This window comes from Canis lupus, chromosome 12 (genome assembly GCF_003254725.2).
Source record: "Canis lupus dingo isolate Sandy chromosome 12, ASM325472v2, whole genome shotgun sequence".
Lineage (NCBI taxonomy): Eukaryota > Metazoa > Chordata > Mammalia > Carnivora > Canidae > Canis > Canis lupus.
In genome coordinates, this window is record NC_064254.1 from 20950710 (window position 1) to 20970399 (window position 19690).

Sequence of the window (19690 nt, forward strand, 5' to 3'; positions counted from 1 at the left end):
AAACAATGCCTGTTTACACTATTTTTTTTTGAAAATATAGGTTATTTATGTTATCATGTAATGGGCTCATTCATATTTTTAGATGTATTACTGTTTAAACTGTTTTTTTTAAATAACTTCTAATAAAGTAAATCAAGATATAACCCACATAAACTAAAGCTCTCTGAAGTTCTCAATAATTTTTAAAAGTGAAGGTCCTAAGACCAAAAGTTTGAGAGCTGATATACTAAGAATTGTGTATAGAATCTTTCCCCCTTTACAAGGTTTTGTTTCTAAAAAGATTATAAATGTAGCTTCCCAATTTAATAGCAAATATCCCAAATAAACTTCAAAAAGTGTGTGTCTTTATATTTTAGTGGGAGTTAAATTTAACTTCGAGTATAGAGTTTAAAAACTACACCTTCAAATACGTGAAGCTTGTTTAAATATAGTCATTTTGAAAGCAAGCTAATAGTAACAAATGAAACTTAATATATTTTAAAGTACCCCATGAGATAATTAAGTTCTTACTCACTCCTTACCAGCTCATCAAGTTATATATACTATGGTTTGATGAGAAACTCCACACCAGGGCCACTTGGGTGCTCAGTCAGTTAAGCATCTGCCTTGGGCTTAGGTCATGATCCCAGGGTCCTCTAATCAAGCCCCACACTGGGCTCCCTGCTCAGTGGGGAGTCTGCTTTTCCTTCTCCTTCCCCCTGCCCCTTGATTCTGCTCTCTTGCTCTGTCAAATAAATAAATATAATCTTAAAAAAAAAAAGAAAAGAAACAACACTGATCAGACAGGATAAGGTGACTTTCACATTACTATGTGGGCATAAAAACTCTGAGAGTTTCTCTATTCAAAGCATGATACTCACTCCCCTTCCAAATGAGGATACACCTCATGGAAACTTACGAAAAACTAAAATTTTAAGTCATAAAAAATGAGAGCTGCAAGTTTCCTGTGGCTCAATCACATTAGGCAGTTCTGCAAGTAGACTCTATTCATCAACCACAATACAAAAACTGAAGTACTTATATATTTTTATAGAAGGAGAAAATGCTAGCTTGCAACCAAAGTCAAAAATTCATTTTCCAGACTTCAATTTGCCACAACAAAGCACCTTTTAAAAAGCCACACTTTCCATTGTCACCTCAGTTGTCCAATATTCACCAGATCCTCATTTCTTTGACTCATTTTGCAATTCAGTTCAAACTAGCATTGTGTAGGTAGTTGTTCAAAACTTCAAAACGCAGCCTCCTCAGACAGAAAGCTTCCCCTGACATGCTCAGACAGAAAGCCCTCCCCAAGCTCCAGGTTGGCCATGATCTAATCCCAGCATCATCGGCTAGCCTGTGGGCTCACCTCCTTTCTTCCTCTAAATGGGGTGTCAGGTAGGTGCAGGTATGGCCCTGACATTGTATAGAAATATAATTACCAGAAGGAAAGCAGAGTCTCAGCTGAAGGAAGAAAAAGCAGATCAGCAGAGAGAGACACACAAGGAGTATGAACAAAGAGGGAGAAAATTGCATGACACTCCCTTCTTCTCCAAAATAAGTATCTAAGAGTGACATTTCACCTCTCCAAGCATGACTCCTTCCACTTGGAGGAGTGTTTGAAGTGTATTTGTTTGGAACAGAGCAGTGTCAATGAGAGAACAAATCTTGTGTGAAGCTTAACACTTACTTGCTATAAAGGTACATTACATACTCCCATTTGTTCTGAAGAATCACCATACTTTTCACCCAGAGCTCAGCACATTCACCTGTAGGTCACAGCCACAGAGCAGGTATTTTTGTAGATTTCTCTCTGCAAAACATTTTCTCTATTTGCTTTCTTAGTTTGGAAAACATTACAGAGAAATGCCTACAAGCCAAGTAGTTTGTTTCACCAAGGAAACAAGAATTCAAGGAAAAAGTTAACAGGCACTGAAAAGGACCAACACTTTCTTTTTTCTCTCCTTTTCAACAGAGCTTCAAACTATCTCACATTCAGTTTCTGCTTTCTAGATGTTTGGGGGGCTCTGTCTTACAGGGATACTGATTAATGTAAATGACAACCTATAATCTAGCATTCATCAAAAAAGGGCGAAGGGAAGGGAGAACAAAGTTTAACTGGTCAAATCAGAATGTATGAGATCTCTTGTTTCAATTTTATTTCTTTTTTTTTAAAAAAGATATTACTTATTTATTCATGAGAGACAGAGAGAGAGAAGCAGAGACATAGGCAGAAGGAGAAGCATAGGGAGCTCCCCTGCAGGGAGCCTGATGTGGGACTCGATTCCAGGATCCCGGGATCACAACCTGAGCCAAAGGGAGACACTCAACCACTGAGCCACCCAGGTGGCGCAATCTTATTTCCGTTTTTGAATTTTTTTTAAGTTTATTTATTTATCTGACATAGAGAGCTCAAGCAGGGAAACTGCAGGCAGAGGGAGAGGCAGAACCAAGACTCCTTGCTGAGCAGGGAGCCAGATGTGGGGGCTCGATCCCAGGACCCCAAGATCATGACCTGAGCTGAACGCAGCAGCTTAACCACCTGAGCCACCCAGGTACCTCTTATTTCCTTTTTGGAGAATAAAATAAAAGTAACTCATTGAAATCAAAGTGATTTCATGTGTGGTTTATGGAAGTCATTTATTACTCATACCTCATATCTTTACAGGCTTTATAAAAATTTAAATTATATTCAGTACAGTCTTTGCTGAAACATCTTCCTTTTTCTTTTAAGCTCTAATTATATGGTGTAAACCCATCAAGTAAAGGACAGTGATCAAACAGATAAAACACCATCAATAGACAGGTGGGAAGGCAATGTGGTAAATGGAAAAAAAAAAAAAAAACCTGTAATCTCAATATGTTTTACAGAGTTGCCCTGAAATGGTTTCTCTTTCATTTCTCAGGAAATAGGCTGTAATTTCAATCATTACAACCAAACTCATTATGAACAACAAAGGAATTTGGAAACCAAGAACTTTTCAGGATATAACCACCTCTAAAATAGATGCATACATAGTTCAACAGCAAATTGATACTTCTAAAACAGCTGTGGAAATGATATAGCAAGAAGCATCCATGACACCTTTTTCAGTACAAGTCAAGTTTTGTTTTGGGCTCCATTCTACCTACTCAGTAAGGGAGATCTGACAATTTCAGGACCTGGAAACAGGACCCAAATGACTGGGAAGGCGACAAAAGACCAACTTGAACCACAGAGGCTTCTGGGAAGGTGACCTACATCACAGAACAAAATATGGAAAGAGGGTCATAGAATTATGTTATTTTTATTTTACTTAAGTGTACTAGTTATTTAGTATTAATTGCGTTTATTAAAAAATTTAAGGTCATACAGGTTCAAATGGCCACAAAAATAATTTAGTAAAACACTAGGAAACACTTAATTTTAAGGAATATAACATAACTGGATTTTAAAAGAGTTGCTGAGTCTCTACCCTAGAGAAATTTAAAGAAACAGATAGATAAAAACCATGACCAATGACACCCAATCCTGCATCCCATCTCAGACATTAAGTGCCAGTTTGCATCTGATCTCTCTCCACCTACACACATGTGATGTTCCTGAATCTCAAACTCAGTAAGCCAGAAACTAAATTTATTATACTTCTTTTATAATCTTCTCTTCTGATTCCCATATTTGTTACTGGCTCTATAACCTTCCCTGGAGTCTGGTTCCATAAGTACCCTCCATCTCCCACCTACCCTGGATACCTGGCCACCCAGGCTTTGGGTCCTATGTAGAGCCTCGGCAATTTCAGCCACCTCTACCCCACTACCCTCACCATTTCCCCCTCCAGGCTGACCCCATCACTTCTCTACCTGAAGAGTCTTCTAAGAACTCCAGAACTTCCTCCTCACCAATCCCTATAACAAATGAAGCTGTCACACTGATCCTTCTTAGAGCACATCTCTCCTTCACTAGGCAAACAAATACTGAAACCACTATTTCAGTTTTCTATGGCTACTCTAACAAACTGCCACAAACTAAGGAGCTTAAAACACATATTTCTCCTACATTTGAGATCAAGAGTCTCAAATGACTCTCATCAGACTAAAATCAAAGCCCTAGTAGCAGGGCTGCATTCCTTTCTGGAGGCTCTACAGAAGAATCTTCTTCCTGCTTGCATTTCTTGATTCATGGTCCCTTCATCCATCTTCAAAGCAAGCAACACTGGGCCAAGTCTCCTTGTGCCACCACTGTTCTAGTTCTCTTCTGCCTTCCTCTTCCAGATTGTGGGACACCTGTGATTACACTGAGCTCACCTGGATAATCTGGGCTAATTTCCCTATTTTAGTCAACAAGTTTAATTCTATTTACAACAATAATTCCCTTTTGCCTGTAACCTAACATCTTCACAGGTGCTGGGAATTAGGACACAGCCATCGTTGAGATGCCCCTATTCTGCTGACCACAACCACCTAATACAACGCACCGAGGCAGGCGAAAGTTAGAAAAAAATGCAGACTTCGCTTTCAACAAGATCATGTTAAGTCCTTTGATACCAAGTGTTAATTGGCTTCCTGTTGCTAAGTCTAATCCACTTAGTCTTATATTAAAGGCTTCCATGATTTCAAAATAACTTCTGCAACATGGTCTTATACTACCTTCCTTGTAGCACCCTAAGACTGTACTCAAACTGCAGAACTCAGGAGCACCAAACACACCTAGTCTTACGTAATTTGCTCTATCCAGAGGCCCTCTCCATTCTCCTGTGCAAATTACTGTCGTCTCGTAAGACCCAGACCCAAAGCCACTTAGCTTCTCTTCATCTTTGCCTTCTCAGAAACCCACAATGCCCCTTCTGCCAAGTTGGCATATACAGAGGGGATAGAAGGGAACAAGTTTAGGCAGAGAAAGTTCTGGGTGCTACACACAGCTAGTTGGGTGACCTTGGACAAGCTATTTAAATTTTAAACTTTGCGTTCGGGCAGCCCCGGTGGCGCAGCGGTTTGGCACCGCCTGCAGCCCAGGGTGTGATCCTGGAGACCTGGGATCGAGTCCCACATCAGGCTCCCTGCATGAAGCCTGCGTCTCCCTCTGCCTGTGTCTCTGCCTCTTCCCTCTCTCTGTGTCTCTATGAATAAATAAATAAAATCTTAAAAAAAAAATAAACCTTGCTTTCATCATTTGTCAAGTGAAAATGCAGACCATGTTATCTCTAAATTCTTTCCCACTTTTTTTTTTTTTTTTTTTTTTAAGATTTACCTATTTTACAGAGAGAACATGTCGAGAGGGGGACAATCTTTTGGGCAGACTCCCTGCTGAGCACACAGCCCACCCCCAGGGCTCATGAGATCATGACCTGAGCAAAAACTGAGAGCTGGAGGCTCAGCTGACTAAGCCAACCCTGGTGCCCCTCTTTCCCAGTTCTTAAACTCTATGAAACTTATAGGACTTGTATCCACTTCTCTCCCTCCCCAAAGCCACTTTTCTGGTCATCTCAACTGGATTAATGCACTCCCTCCCAATGGATCATCTCTGCCTCCAGTCTTGGACTGCTCCCTACCCAAAAGCATCCTTCATAGGTTACTCACCTCCTCACAACCAGTTAAAAGACCGCAGGAAAATGTCCAAACTCCTCTGTGTGGCCCCCAGGGCCCACATGATCAGGCCTCTGCTTCCTCCTTTGGTTTTCCTCACTTTTTCAGTTCATCTCATGCTTCTCCAGTCCCCAGCCCCTTGCTCCTCTCCTCAGAGCCTCTGCTAGAATATTCTGCCTATTTCTTCTTTCCATGAGATTCCTGCTTATTCTCCAGGCAAACCTTTCCTGATCCTCCCCCTATGAATCAGGTGCCTTTCCTGTTTGTTCTCATGGCACCCTGCACTGAACTCACATAATCCCCATCACTGTAGTACTGATATCTGTTCACTTATCAGTATCCTCCGTGAGTCTAAATTCCACGTGGGCAGTCTGTGGTACAGACTGAGTTACTGCCTAATTTCCATAGAGTAGCAGGACTTTTGGCTGCCGATGGCCAGAATCAACTGAGACATTTCCAGCTTCTCTTGCAGCTTAATGTAGCTACATGTCTAGTTCTGACCAAGGAGACAAGCAAAGTATCTAGGGGCGGTTTCTGGGGACCTCCCCTAAGACAAGGTATGGATGATCCCTCTGCCTCATCTTTGTCTCTTCAGCCTGCTGGCTGGAAGACAGTGATATCATACTCCAAGCCTGATGCACAGTGAGCCAAAAGTGAACCTATGGAGGATTAAACCAGCCCTGGACCATCTCTGTAATCTTTTATGGAAGACAGTCTTCTCCCTTATTTTGAGATCCCACTCTGGAGCCACTATTATTTTGAAATCTCCATCACTTACAGCCAAGCCTTACTGAAAAAGACATGGCCATTTCTGTAGTGCCAATAATTATGTTGACTCAAGTACATATCTCACCTCTTCCACTGGATTGTAATCTCTTTGCTAGTGGATGTACGGTCATGTGTCACAGCAGGATTTATGCTCCTTAGCTGAGGACAGCTGAGGGCAGCACACAAGAATCTCCAATGGTGAGTGTGAATGATGAATGAATTAATACCTATCTGTGTGACGCAGATAGGCTCTGTCCAACCTATACAGTCTACCTCAACCTGGAAGCAATGCTGTGGCCAACCAAAATAAGGTTAAAAAAGTGTTGTCAGCTTCCATCACTTTTTTTTTTTTTAAGATTGTATTGATTTATTCATGAGAGACAGAGAGAGAAAGGGAGAGACTTAGAGGGAGAAGCAGGCTCTTCGCAGGGAGCCCAATGTGGGACTTGATCCCTGGACCTGGGATCATCCCTTGAGCTGAAGGCAGACGTTCGACCGCTGAGCCACCTAGGCATTCCAGCTTCCATCATTATTTTACATGGAATAGCTGGATGCCAAAACACCGGCGCTTACTCCTTCCTTGGGCACAGTGCCACAAGTGTGGTCTATCAATAGCACATTCTCCTTGAATGTGCTACAAGGTACTATGCAAATAAGCAAGGCTCTTTAAAATAATTACATGTGTCACCTTCGCTCCCGGGTAAGTGGGATGTCCAACAATTTGTATGGTCTGTACTGTTGCTCTTCTCCCTCAGCTTGGAGTAGGAAATGGTTAACATTACAGGCAGGTAGGCCAAGTTTTCCAGAGTCCCCTGCTAGAGTCCTCATTTGTGAAGTATTATGTATTCTCAGGCTACTGAGATATACTCATCTTCACACAGACATTAGCACAGATTACTGAACTGATACTTGAAACCTACATCTTCAGAGACACATTCATGTAAATAATTGCTAGATAGCTACCACATGATTGATGGTATATAGGTACCGAGGACACAGAGATAAACATGCCAAACTCTGAGCAGAGAGAAAAGGAAAGTGCTAGTCATTCTCACTTTAAGAATGGGGAAGCTGAGGCACACAAAGGTTAGGTATTAGAACCAAGGTTATATAAGCAGGAAGAGGTGAGAGCATCTGATTCAATCAAAAGGATCAACGAATCTAGGGTGTGAGATTTGACTAATGAAGAACAGGGCTTTTTCTGCTACTAAATTTGTTTTGCTCTTGTGGTTTTTTTTTTTTTTTTTTTTTTTTTGCTGGGAAGCAACTGGTGAGGAGGCATCCAAATACAGCCTGGACAGAATAGAGATGGGAACAGACAAGGAACATTTGAAGAAATGAAGTCTGTGGTGTTTTCAGCGAGAAGTGCAGGCAGGAAAAAGGCAGGAAGTGAAGCTGGTTCAAGAATGGCCCTGAAGAGAAAACGAAGCTTTTAGGATGGAGTGAAATGATCCTATAACATGTCAGGATGCCATGGTGACAAGAGAGTAGGGACCAGACCACAGGGGAGCCAGGAAGGAGCCAGGGAGAAACCGTAGTTGTCCAGTTAGGATGATGGGAGGAGAAGGGGCCATGGAGGGACAGAGAGGAGCACGAAAGGACAAGACTTGCTGACTAACAGCTGGAACAGAGGACAGAAGGACGTGGCTGATGGGAAGAAGGATCCGAATACCACGCTTGCAGGCGTAGGCAAACTGGTGGATGGTGGGGCTCCTGACCATGCTGGCCAACAGGACAGAGAAACCTCTAGTTGATAAGAAGTTGAGTCTGGAGCTCAGAAGTGGATTAGAAATAAATGAGATGGAAACTGGGTAGATAGTCAAACCTATGGTCAAGTACATCACCCACTGAGACCGGTCTTCCCACAACACTTTGCAATTATTCATCTAAATCTTGAATTTTGGGAAGCCCTTTAAAATATGCCAATCCCATTTCTCAAAAAAAAAAAAGATAAACTCAAGCATGAAGGTCTGTACCAAGGTTCAGTGAAAAGCAACTCTCTCACTATGCACTGCATTCAAAGGCATCTTCCTTTGGGGTCACTGAGCCGATTCCAAACCTACCACTCCTTGCCACATAAACAAAAAGGAGCTGCTCTGAAGAGGAAGCAAGTATAGTGTTTATAGCATTCTCCTGGGGACATAGAAGTCCTGAGATACTGTGTTTAAGGGGCACTTCGGAGAAGCTCTGACCTGTTTCACAGGGCAACCACTGTCTCCTTTACAAGCATGCTTCAAAAAAAAAAACCAATGGCCAAAGCCCATCATGAACATCAAGATCTTTTGCATGCCTCTAACGGTTGCCTTAAAGACTAAGCTTAAAGACACTGAGAAATGCTTCATATTCCTAAACATCTAAATCAGACTGCCAATTGCAAATAGCTGGAAGACAAACATTTAAGGGGCTTTTAAGCTTTTCTGCTATGGGCATCTACTTATAATTCTTATCTGATTGCAGTCTCTTAACTGATGTGATTACTTGAATATTCAAAGCAAATTATCATGTTCTTCAAGCTAATTCATACAAATACACAAAGGCAGCATCATAGCCTCAATTGAAATTAAAAGAGGATGGAAAAACATAATTAACAAAGATAGGTTATGCAATCCCCAGGAGAAGTCTTGGAAGATTTTAAACTCAAGCCTGTGTAACATAAATAAAGCATGTGACACGAGAACACATTTCTTTGTTTAAACTGAATCCAAACCCTCACATTTTACAAATGGTATTTGAGTATGGAGGTGAATGAGAAGGAAAGGCAGTTAAAATGTTTTTTTAAAAATTAAAAAAAAAAAGTTTGCAGGATGCACTTGGGTGGCTCAGTTGGCTAAGCTTCTGCCTTTGGCTCAGGTCATGATCCCAGGATCCTGGGATGCGCCCCGCATTAGGCTCCCTGCTTAGCAGAGAACTTGCTTCTCCCTCTCTCTCTCTCTGCCCTTCCCCCTGCTCATGTTCATTCTCTCTCTAAAAAAAAAAAAAAAAAAAAAAACCTAAAAAAAGTTTGCTGCGATGCAGCATTTTTAAGAAATTACAAATCATTTATTCATCTCTCCTACAGAGTGTGTGTCCAAAGCCAACAGTTACCACCTGGTCACAGACCATGTTAACAGGTAGGCCACTCTGAATTTTATGATTCTCTTATTTTAGAAACTGTGGAACCTATACACATCATAATGTTGTCAGATCTACTGATCCAAACCCAGAAAGAAAATGAAAAGGTTCAAGAGCCTAATAACCCCAAGAGAACTAAGGGTGGCGATAAATGTGTCTATCTTGAACCTGAACAGGTGGCCCTCAACGGGGCCTGTGTCAGAATGACCTAGTAGATGTTTTCAAAATGCACATGACTTACACCTCCGTCCAAGGGAAATCAGACAAGCTGGAGACAGAGGCTCCCTAGAGGATTTGCGTGCCCTTCCCTCCCAGCCCACACCTCTCAGGTCTTATACAGCTTGTAAATCAAACCCAGCTGGAGCAAAGGCCAGGTGAGGAAACTGATGCTGGATGTCCGTGGCCAGTCACAGTCATCCAGCCTACTGGCAACTGAGCTTTTGCTTACAGATTTTTTTTTTTTTACACCAATGATCATAGAGCTCTTCTGTTTCCGTGCTTCTGATTACACCAAAAAGAGAATGCTTAAGTGCAGAATTCTGAAAAAAAGGACTTGGAGAAGAAACAAAAGGTTACTCTTTCAAGGGCCAATCATAAATGTTTTTCTATTAGCTTTCTTCGTTTAGTTATTGTCAAAAGTCTTATTGTGGTTATGCCGTCAATCTCTCAGAATGTAATGATGAGTAAGAAACTCAACTGTTTCCTCTAGTTCTATCTCTAGAGCTGCAAATGCAAAGATGACTACCTAGATCTCACAAGCTTACAGTGTAGCAAGGTGGCTAAGGGCTGACAATAGCCAGACTGCCTGGGTTTGAATCCTGGCTCTGCCAGCCAGTGGCTGTGGAGCCTTGAACAAGTCACTTCACCTTTCTGTGCCTTAGTTTTCACATCTGTAAAATCAGGGTACCTACCTTGTGGAGTTTTGTGAAGCCAAAATTAATTAATATATGTAGAGCACTTTAGAAAAGTACCTAGTATGGCTACTGAATAGTTACATATAATACCACGGAATAGGCTCATTCTTTTTATAAATTACAAAGTTTTCTATTGCCCAGCTGTAATTTATTCTGAAGGACACTTACTCTATTGTATCTTACAATCTTTTGTTATTATAAACAATGTTTCAATGGACATCCTATACAATAGAGAGATCTTTTTACCCTATCATCAAAATCAGTTCCCTACTTAACTTTCCCATTTAATACTGATGGTTTGAATACCTTTCCAAAGTAGGCACAGGTATTAGCATCTAAAAGTTCTATCCACCCGTAAGTGGAAGAGTTGGAACCCCATCCAGATGGGTGGCTGCTAACCTCAAAGGCAGCCTCTTTAATCCACTTTCCACAGCACTGCTAACTTTTAAAAAGCATAGTAGATGCTCTTATAAATGTACCTCAGATCCATGGCAAATACTTAAAAGTTCCAAAAGAAGTAAAACTCAAATTTTCACAGACATATATATCAGTTAACATGGCAAATGGAGGGATCAACAACTTCTGTAAATATTAAAGTAATTTACTACTTCTGCCAAAGACTGAAGCAGAGGTACCCTGAACACTACCCCCTAGGGACATACACCACACTGCCAAACTCCCAGAGTAAATGAATAATTATCAAATTTGGCATCATGAGAACTATTCTTTGGGGAAAGAGAAATTCTTAACAATTACTCTGTGGTAGCATTTGCTATGCCAAGACAAGAGGAGAACAGGTAATCTGGCGTTCAGCATAACAGATACAATAAAGACCAACATGGCTTTAATGAGATCTTTTTAGTATGGGCTTATAAAGATTTGTTCTGACAGGGTGAAACTGTTGACAATGGGGACAAGAAAGGGCAAAGGTAGAACTTCATAGAGATGGAAACTGTAACCAGCATGTGCTAGTGGAGAGTGTCAACCTAGTAGAAGGATTATAGTTAGAAATCACAGGTGTTTCGAGAAAATGGTTATTCTCCTAACTAGAGAAAGCATGACAATACCAGCACTAAAAAAAAAAAAACAAAACAAACAAAAAAAAATTTAAAGAAATGATTTCCTAACTCCCTGTCAGCAAAGACATCAAACAAAAGTACAAAAGTCTAATTTAATAAAGAAGGTTACACACCACTGTACTTCAAACAAATGACAGGGGCTAGGGAGGAGACAGGGTCTGAATTTAGTCTTTCAGAACACCCACCAAGTACCAATATTTTATATCCAGGAACCACATAATCCCTGGATATTCCAGGAATTATGGAAGTCAAAAAAAATGTTCCCACTCAGGAAATATGCCAGCAGAAGCCCAGTGGGAACCAAACCGTTTGCTAAGGATAACATTTATGGGTTCAAATGAGGATTGGGGATTTGCGTGGGTGAATGGGGGGTTTGACTACAAATACTCAAAATTAGGTCAGGTTATCTTCCTAAACAATTCACTTTGTAGGCCAGAATATTTCTAGCCATTAAGCTTAACCTCTTAAAGACAAAACTGTAACTTCCACCATTAATTTTGACATCTCCTTTCTAAGACCTAAATGATTTCAACTTTCACTCTCTATCCCTCATCAAACAGAAACAAGGGATTTGATCTTGGCAAAAGTGAAAATAAAAAATTTTAGTTCTGAAAGGGACTTGGAAATCACCTTAATCTTTTAAAGAAAAAGTGACCAATACCCAGAGTTGATGTTCTCATGGTTGGTGGCAAGTCAGAACAGAAAGCCATGGTAGCCAGGTTCTATACAAGAATGATGCCCCAGGGATCCCTGGGTGGCGCAGCGGTTTGGCGCCTGCCTTTGGCCCAGGGCGCGATCCTGGAGACCCGGGATCGAATCCCACATCGGGCTCCCGGTGCATGGAGCCTTCTTCTCCGTCTGCCTGTGTCTCTGCCTCTCTCTCTTTCTCTCTCTGTGACTATCATAAATAAATAAATTAAAAAAAAAAAAAAGAATGATGCCCCAGACTTAAACAGCTATGCCTTCCCATCTTCTCAAATTACTTCAGTTGCAATAAAGAACTACTATGCATATGCTTCACTATAATCCTATATCATGAGGCATCACTGACTTTCTTATCTATTACATAAGCTGAGATAAGTTAGCTGATGGATGGAGCCCCAAAAGCCTTGCTTCTTACTTCTGGTTCTGCGAGCAACCAGCTGCATGAGCTTTACCAATAATGTATTTTTCTTCTCTCACCAATGATACTTCATTAAAAGTTAGGAAGCATCCCAATTTCAGTATTATTAAAATGTGGAGAAGTGCCTGCAGTGATTTTAAAATGCCACGGATTATAAACTACATCTCTACCAAGGTATGTTAAAATATTAAAAACTGTCGGAAAATAGATGAAATGTGTAGTTGTAGAAAGGCAACAGCCAATTGGGGGGGGGGGGGAGAGCTTGTCCAGATACATATCTGGGCCGTTTGGATATTTCACCTAATTGCAAAGCTTCCTTCTTCTTTCTCTGTAACACTAAGTTTCTTCTACCACTTGGTCTTGAGTGTTCTTCATCTTGTTGGCCCTCATATTCACTGGTCTCCAGGTCTCAGATCTTATCCTAGAAATAATCTTGTAGAATGTGTCTGTGCTCACAACTGTAGTTCCACATGGGGTTTTCACACCACTCTGGCCACATCCAATAGCCTCCCAACCCATCTCCACAGTCCGAGCCAATTCATCTTACACATTCTGCCAAGAGTCATATTCCTAGGGCACCATGTTCATAATGTACTCCTAGTTCAAAAGCTTCAGCGCTACCCTGTAACCTCAGGAGAGAGGGCAGGCTAGGGGCTCAAGATGATCTGGGCTGGAATGTTTTGTGCCCATGGCCAAGTGTCTAAACTTCTCTAAGCCTCCATTTCTTCATCAGTAAAGTGAGAATGCTCACAGTACTAATTAATAGCAATTGGGATAAACCCATATAAAGTGTTCACTGCAGGGTTTGACACATTAGAGCTTTGTAACAGACAGCTATTATCATCATCAATGACTTGCCTTTCTAACCTTCCACTTCAGCACTATCAGCTTCAGTCAACTGGGCCTCCTTGCTTTTTTGCCCAAGGACTCCAGAGATGTTTGCTCTCCAAATTCCCTCTCTCCTGGAATGCCTGTCCTATCTCTTCAAATCAGTAAGATTCTTCTATGAAATGTAAGCCTACATTCAAATGTTGATTCAATTCTACTTATTTTAATCCAATCATCTCTTTGGTACTGACATCCTTGGAAGTCCTTACAGTTAGTCCACTATGTGGTGACTTCCCCCATGTCCACACTGGCCCTCACTGAAGGTATGGTAGCACCCCAACAGGTGACATGAGATTTAAATCCTCTTCCTTAGCTCTGGGATATGCGCCCCCCCCTTTATCAGATTTCCATTGTTATAGGTATTACTTCAAGTAGCCATTACTTGATTACTTAAGTTAATCACCTCAAAGCCAAGGACCCTCTTTGGAGGTTGATGGGAAGTGAAGTTCCTACATAAGAATATGTTAACGGGGATCCAGATCTTTGCTGGCCGTCATCTTGCAAAATCAGCCTATGGACATAACCATCATCTGAAAGGACTACAGAGACACTGATAGAAAGTTTTGTCCTCAGGACTTTTCAGGTCAGGTGGTCATTTTAAGCCCATTTGAGTCAGGTGTTCTGTTTCCTGTACTGAAAACATCCTAACCAATCTTACAGTGGTAAGCGCTGATTTGTCTAACATAGATAGTTCTGCCATACAAAGCTTTCCCAGAGTTACACAAGTCCTGGAGAAATCTACTTCTGACCCCTTTTATAGTCCCCGGTATAGATTTAGCATAGGTATGAAAGGATTAAAATGTAAACGAACTCAGGAAGACTTTTGGAGTCAGAACTGTGTCATTCAACTTTTACATAACCTCTCCCAACACACACACAAACTACACATAACTGGCAAATCAATGAATTAAAAAGGCACCTAGAAAAAATAAAGGAATAGATTTAAGGTAGATCTGAAAGATGACATATTGTTAATCTTAGACAAGTTAACTAGGTCAATTTTTTTTTTTTTAAGATTTTATTTACTCATGAGAGAAGCACAGAGAGAGGCAGAGGCAAAGGCAGAGGGAGAAGCAGATTCCCTGCAGGGAGCCCAAAGTGGGACTCGATCCTGGGATCCTGGGATCCTGGGACTCCGGGATCACGCCCTGAGCCAAAGGCTGACGCTCAACCGCTGAGCCACCCTGGCATCCCAACTGGGTTAGATTTTTAATAGAGTTACATAAATGGCACATATCTGTCTGAAATAAAAATTTCTTAGGGGAAAGGAAGGATAGTATGGCCAGATAAAAAAGTAAAGCTGTCACACTATCATCTACTTGGGCATCAAAGTTACCTGAAAGGAAGGAAAACAGTTTTGCCTTGATTTGTATAATTTATGTTGGAAATAAGACACTCACCTCTAGAAGCAGGAGGACAATCAATAACTATGTTAAAAAGTAAGAGAAAAGGTAATGAAAGAAAGATCCTTGCACACACTCAAAGATTAAGGTCTCAAACCAGGACAGGTAGGAAAAAAAAACGAGGCTCTGCTAGTCCCAGCGAATGAGCTAACTTACCTCATTTTCAAAAGTGCCTTCATAGGGATACTGGAATTCTTGCCTGTGAAAACCTAAAGTTTTGAATATTTTCCCAGTCGTTTGAGATTCTTGCACTTTATTCTTGGCCACATCCTCTATATCTCACTTCCCCTTCCCCAGGAAGAAAAATAAGGAAGCATTTATTGAATCAGTATTTGGAGGACTCCAAACTGGGCTTTGATTTGTATCCTCTCCTGAAATCCTAAAAATTCTGCAACAGGAAACACCCATTTATATGTAAGGAAATGGAGTCAGGTGAACGAGGACAGCGTTTGAAGTTACAAGACACTTTTCTTGAAAAATCTGACAAATTTTAGTACGCTTTCTACTTTCACTTTTCAGCAAAGTTCCACATTCTGTAAAATTAGCCATCTTGTAGCCATCAATAGCATCTTCCTTTCAGTGTTCAGTTAGAAATGGAAGAGAAAAGAAAATGCAAAAGAGTACAAGAAAACCCTTGGTGATGTAAAGTTATCATCTGGGCTAATAACCTAGAAGGGACATGAACGACCTTTCTCTTTCAAGTGCGGAGCTTTCCGGGAGAATCCCAGGCAGCATCTGAGCAGACTACATAAAAAAAGTGATTCACTCCTAACCGAAGATGGAAAGTTAAAAGTGTTCGTCCACAGCCATCGAACACAAAACTGGCGATGTCGGCATCTGCAGATTCTGCACCAAATGCTGTTGGCCGAGATGTGCAAGTAAAACAAGTGCAAACCAACAGGTTATCTACCAAATAGGGGTACATGTTACAAAATCTGACAAACAACAATTAGCTCTTCCGTACAACCCTGAAAAAGCACTTCCTTGCAACGGGTCCGTTATTAAAGAATGAAGATTTCACGCTTGCCGCAATCCCGCACCCCCACCCCACCCCCCGCGGGCCCCTCTGGGTCCCCCAGCCCAGCTAGTACGTCAAGGCACCGGATTCCTCCGTGCGGGACCCCCACCGGGGAAGAGTGGCGTGTGGAAGCGTCCTGTATCTGGAGCCAACAAAGTTGGCCTGATGCATTCTCCAAATCTGCAATCGCGAGCGGGGAGATGAGCTGAACTGGAGTCGTCGGAACGGGAAACCACCACCCAACCCCAGAAGTGCAAGAGCAAGGGACGGGTTGCAAGAGGCAGCTTTAAAAGAACAACTCTTGCTCCGGGCACCCCCCCGCCCCCGCTTCTCGGACGCGGGCGGACAGATGTGGCACGGAGGGGGCCAGTCCTGCAGGCGTGGACACTGCAATGGGGCACTTTTCCTTACAAGTGGCAGCCGCCACGACCCCAGGGCTCCGCCGGCTCCCAGCCGCTCCCGCGCCGCGCGCCTCCTCCCTCCCTCCCTCCCTCCCTCCCGCGCCGGGACTCCCCAAAGGGCCGCCCAGGTCGCCCTCGAGTCCCCGCCCACCCCCTCCCCCCCCGCCCCCCGCTTCCCCGCCGGCCTCATCCCTCCCCGAGCACCGCCGAGCTGCAGTCCTCTGGTTTTAATAAGACCCGAGTGGCCCTGGGCTAGCGTAGCGGGCTTCCCTCCCGGAGGCAGAGGCGGGGAAGGAGAGGCCGGAGGGTCCCCGCGCCGCCGGGCGGGGGCGGGGGCGGGGAGGGGGCGCGGGCGGGGGCGCGGGCGGGCGCGCCCCGGCCGAGGCGCTCGGGACTCCGCGGGCCAGCCCCGGCCTCCTCCGGGGCGCTTCCCGGCAGCGCGCACCTCGCCCGCCAGTCCCTCCCGACAGGAGCCCGCCGCCGCCGCCCGCGGTCCGGGCACGCCGTGGGTCCCCGCCGCGCCTGTCACGGCGCACACCTGCCCGCCCGCGGCTTCCCCGCGCCGAGCAGGTGAGCCTGCGGCTGGGCGCGAAGTCCCGAGGCGCCCGCCGTCCGCGCCCGCCGTCCGCGCCCGGGGGAGCCAGGCGGGGCCCCGCCGCCGCCGCCGCCGCCGCCGCCGCCGAGCTGCTCCGCCACGCGGGCGCGGCGCGGGCCGGCGGCCCCAGGTCCTCACCGCGGCTCGCAGCCCTCGCGTCCCGGCCGCGCGCCCGCGCGGGTGTCATGGCCGAGCGGCGGCCCCAGGCGAAGTTTCCCGGAGCCGACGGCTTACCTCGTCGTCCAGGGGCGGCGGCGGCCCTGGGCGGAGCGGCGCGACGGCTGCACGGGCGACCGCGGCCGGCGGAGCCGAGGAGGACGTGCGAGCGAGGCCCCGGAGCCACGGAGCGCCGCGATGGGAAGAGGAAGGCGCCGGGTATCTACAATCAGAGCGTGGGCTGACCGTGACGTCACAATGGCGCGGCCAGCCAATCGCGGCCCGAGGGGCGAATCAAGCGCTATGATGTCATGCGGCCCCGGAGCCAATAGCGGGACAATAGAACTTTCGTGATTGTAAATTCCGGAGCCCGGGGCCGCGGCGGCCCAAGGCCGGGGTTGGGGCCCTCGGCTTCACGTGTCTCCGGGCGATCTTTTCCCCCCTTTCTTCCTCATAAGCCTGCGGGGAACGCAGGGCCTGCGCAACCGCGGCCGGCGGCGAAGCTCCTGACACCCTGAGCTCCGCATCTCTGACAGCCAGGCCGGCAGGGCGAGGTCGTGGCCGCGCTGGGACGACGGCAGCTCCAGCTCGGCGGCGCGCTCTCAGAGGCCTCGCCTCTAGGATTCCGAACCGGATCCACCTCTCCTTGATTTTTTTTTTTTTTTTTTTTTAGCTCAAAGGGTTAAATACCTGCAGAGACCACCGGAGCGGAGGTCTGCAGCTGGACAAGATAAGGCAACGGCGAAAAGCGCTCAAAATCGTTGTTAGAACCTAACTCCATTTGGATAGATTTACTGTGACTTTTTTTTTTTCTCCTAGGGATTCTCACTTTTCCTTAGAGGTCACTACCAACTTCATTTCTACTCTAGAAATTATTCCACAGGCTTTTTTAAATTATTATTATTTGTGATAGACACAGAAAGAAGCAGAGACACAGACAGAGGGAGAAGCGGGCTCCATGCACGGGGAGCCCGACGTGGGACTCGATCCCAGGACCCCAGGATCGTGCCCTGGGCCAAAGGCAGGCGCCAAACCGCTGAGCCACCCCGGGATCCCCTCCACAGGCTTTTAAAAGGAGGAAAGGTGGTGAAGTAAGTGACGCCTTTTCGGCTAGACAAACGTAAGCACTCAAGACAGTGCTTTGTGCTCAAGGCACGAATAGATCCTTGCTGTTTTTCATTGGTATTTAAAACTCCGGGCCTTGGTCATCCTAGTATCCCACACTTGCCCCATATCAAGCCCCAGAAATTAAGCCTTTCTCCTTGTGTCCTCTTACTACTCCAAGTAGGTTGAGCCAACATAAGCAACCATTTAACGTAGGTAAGTGTATTCTCAATATAATGTTTATCATGTACCAGCTGTGTTCCACGCACTGGGCCACTGCAGTAAGAATAAGGATGTACAAACTGTATACAAATTAGATAATTTAAACATACACAAATTGAGGTGATTTAAACATACACAAAATAGTCCATTGTCATTCAACTCCACAAACACTGAATGGCTTCAGTTTGTCAAATGCTGTACTAGATGTTAGAAAAAGAACCTCAAGGAACCCCTCTGCCTATAATAAAGTAATAATAAAGTAATAAAGTCGGGAAACAATTACCATGCGGCAGTCAATGCTACAATGGAAACCGAGATAACACTGATTAAAAGATTTCTGATAAGGGGCATGTGAAAAGCATGTGCTAGAAGCATAGAAGAGTTTGGTGAAGGTATTTCCTTTATTTTTCATTCTTCTGTTAGCAGGCCAAGGCCAGAGTTGGTTCAGCTCTCTGTTAGTCTAGCCAAGTTCTGTCTTTCCCAGTTTTAAAAGTTTCATATTCCAAAAATCTCAAGTTTTACAATACACTCAATTTTATTGTGCTCACTTATCAGTAAAATGTTTTTAGCCTGTACTAGCAAAATATTTGTGTTTATTTTTAATTACGGACTTAACTGTCAAGTCATATAGTAATTATTTTTTCTTAAGGTAAAAGTAAATACAAAGTTGTAGTATTTTATGCATGTTGTTTTCTGATTGTACCATCTTTCTCAATCCATGAGATAGATGCTTGTACCCCCACTTTAAAGACCTTTAGGCTTTAGGTTGTAAACTCCATTGGAAGGGGAAACATGTTGAATTTTGCTGTTTATCCACAGATCTTAGTACAGTGCTTGGTATATGATAAGAGCTTAGTAAATATGTTTTGAATGAATGAATTCTTGTTCCTCCTCCCCATCATCCCCAGGTGCTTCCATTTTCTGTTCTAGAATTCTAACCCTCTGTCATATAGTGTCCCAGGACTATTGATTCCTCTTAATCCTAAGGTGTAAAGGCATGTTCTCTTTCTTCCTCTCCAGAGACTTAGGGTTCCGAATACATATATGATTTAGGGAGAATTCCCCCTACCCTCACCCCACAGCTCATCTTACACCCTACAGTGTAAACTATCATGGCCACAGTACCAATTATTGTAGATTGCACCACTATCACAATCATGGATAAAGCTTTAAGGAAAGCAAGCAGTAAAACTGAAATGACTTCCCAATTTAAATATGGGTTGCTTTTTTTTTTTTTCCAAATAAACCAAAAGAATGCCTAGGATTCATTGCCAGGGTTCAAGAAAAGTGTTTTAGGGATGCCTGGGTGGCTTAGCAGTTGAGTGTTTGCCTTCGGCCCAGGGCGTGATCCCAGGGTCCTGGGATGG

General features: G+C 43.9%; 1 protein-coding gene across 1 annotated transcript in view; it reads right to left on the bottom strand.

Moving 5' to 3' along the window:
* ELOVL5 (ELOVL fatty acid elongase 5) overlaps nucleotides 1-17222 on the bottom strand; it is a 74890-nt gene extending 57668 nt beyond the window's left edge. The window contains exon 1 of the mRNA XM_025419043.2: nucleotides 17076-17222. The gene's annotated coding sequence lies outside the window, so the exon portion shown is untranslated. The remainder of the gene's footprint in view (nucleotides 1-17075) is intronic.
* Nucleotides 17223-19690: the final 2468 nt, after the last annotated feature.